Below are 2,861 nucleotides of genomic sequence, written 5' to 3' on the forward strand. Positions count from 1 at the left end.
GGAAATGATCAGGAGTACATAATTTAAATGGATTACAAAGAGAATTGACAGAGTTGGAATAATATATGAGGAACATAGACATCAAATATAGAAGAGTGAGTAGTTTCATAGGGACCAGTCAGATTCTATGAAGAGAGAGTGGATCTTCTGTGGATAAGATGGGTGATATTTGGTAGACTAAATATCAGCAAATCCAGTGAGGGAAGATTAGGTCAAGATAACTACAATATAGAAAGAACAGACTAAGAATGGGAGATCATAGAAGGTATAGGGAGGACAGGCAGAGTATGAATAAATAATGAAATCACCTATAAGTAGAAAACATGAAGAAAGTGATATTGGTCTACATGTCAATAGATGAGGTCAGATGTGAAAAATGTTTATAAGGTTTGGGTTTTACTTGGTGTAGAGAGGAATAGAAAGATGAATGTATTGGACAGAAAGTAAACATGAGAAATTTGACAAGAGGAGTGCAGCAGGTAACAGAATCTACTCACTTGATTCAGATGTTTGACTCACGGTCCTCCTGAGATGACCAGGTTGGTTAGAAAAGGCTTAGGGAGTATATGAAAGAAAGTTGAAGTATTGGGACAAAGAAAGGTGCTGCAGAGATTTCACCTCCTCTTCCACACATATTCAGAGAACGCTGCCAACCCAGGAGAGATTCTTTTATCTTGCACCTCCCTCTGACAATCCCCATTTTCCCCTCCTTCTTCCTGATGCTTTGGGATGGCTCTGAAGCAGGAGCCCGAGAGACCAAAAGAGATAGAACAGAAAAGAGAAAAAGACTGGGCAGAGTCTTTGGGAAAGGGCATGTTTGGGAAATTTAGGAAATAAAAGTTTATTAGGAAGCTTACATGAAGGAGAGGATGTCACAATATCCTTACAACCTCCCCTTGCCTTCTCCTTCCTTGTTAGTCTGCATTTCTTCCCATCATGTCATATTTCTGCTCTTTCCAACATGTCAAAGGGAAGCCTTTGGCTTTGGGCCAGGCCAATATGTTTTATATCCTAGCTCAGTCATGTAATCTTAGACAATTTACTTAACCTCTTTGACCCTTAGATTCATAATCTATCAAATGGGATTGATATACCTCACACAGTTGCTGAGAGGAGTAAATGTTCTGAGATAGATGGAGTGCTTAGAACCTGATAGGGGTTCAACAATCCTAGACTGTTTTTTCCTTTATCATCTGAATCCATGTGGGTACCACCCCTTAATTCCATCATGTCATTGAAGAATCACTGAATTGAGAGTTAGAGTTTGGGGTTTTAATTCCATGTGTATAATTTATATTTTGTTTAATTTATGTCCCATAAAACATATTACAGGTGTTTTGAGGATTAAACAAAGTAAAGTTTGTGAAAGGTTTGGCACTATACTCAGTCCATCATAAGCAGTGCAAGAAGAGGTTAATAATGTGGGCTGCACAGTCACACTGCTTGTCTTCAGCCATGTAACCTTGGGAAAACTCTAACCTCTGTGTGCCTCCCTTTTCTTACCTGTAAAATGGGAATAATTCTAATACCTATCTCACAGAGTTTAAAGAATAAATGGATATGTGGATGAAAGTTTTTTATAACAGCATCTGCAACAGAGTATTTCTCAATAAATATTAGCTGGTGTTCAAGAAATATTTGTTGAATCTGAGTCTGTTGAGACTGGAGAGGAATTATTTATGGGAATATTTGGAGATATAAGAGAAAGATCTTTGATATTCTGGGTTTAAGAGGTATTCTCATAAGTAATTGGGAGGAAACAGTTCTTATTTTAAGTAATCAGAACTAAATAAGTATGATTGGGCAGTTATCATTGTCTGGGTCATTGTGCTGTTTATAAGCCTCACCGATCTGATGATAGGAACTCAGTGCTTTAGGAATGGAAAATATACATAATATACCAGCCGTGGGCAAACTACGGCCCGCAGGCCGGATCCGGCCCGTTTGAAATGAATAAAACTAAAAAAAAAAAAAAGACCATACCCTTTTATGTAATGATGTTTACTTTGAATTTATATTAGTTCACACAAACACTCCATCCATGCTTTTGTTCCGGCCCTCCGGTCCAGTTTAAGAACCCATTGTGGCCCTCGAGTCAAAAAGTTTGCCCACCCCTGTAATATACCCAAGAAGTCATGCAGATGTAACCAAGCCAGTGAAAATGATGTAGCAATAAGGAGGGGTAGAGCTTAAAAGAATATCTATAAAGGACCTTAAAGAATGTCTATAAAGGAACGAGTGGTCGCTATGATGCACACTGACTACCAATGCAGCAGCTGCCCCCAGCCCGCAGGCCCCAGGCCAACCAAGGCAGGTGCCAGTGGGGGTCCCCCAATCGCCCTGCCAGTCACCCCGTAGAAGGGGGCAACCAATAGTGGCAGTGGCGGGGGGCGGGGCTGGTGAGCAGGCAGAGCCAGGCTGGCCAAGGCAGGTGCCAGAATGGCCCCCCTCCCCCAATCGCCCCACTGCTTGCCCTGCAGATCGGCCCTGATAGCTGGCCAGGCCTAGCGACACTACCTGTGCATGAATTTTGTGCACTGGGCCTCTAGTTTTAAATAAAATCATATGCCATAGACATTGTAGTAAACTCTATTTTGAATAAAGAAATATATGTATATGCATAAATATTAGTAACATACTGTACTATTAGTTGAAAAACTACCAAAATAAGCAACTTGTTGAATTAGCATTGCTTTGGCTGGTGTGGTAGTATTGCTTAAATAAGGAATGTCTGCAACAGTTGGAATTTATTAAGGCTGATGACAGTTTGCTTTTGGTGATTGTTATCAGTCAAAAGATCACATCAACAGGCCAATGAAAATGAGCCATAATCATTTATATATATATATATATATCCATTT

Source organism: Myotis myotis, unplaced genomic scaffold (genome assembly GCF_014108235.1).
Source record: "Myotis myotis isolate mMyoMyo1 unplaced genomic scaffold, mMyoMyo1.p scaffold_m19_p_10, whole genome shotgun sequence".
NCBI lineage: Eukaryota > Metazoa > Chordata > Mammalia > Chiroptera > Vespertilionidae > Myotis > Myotis myotis.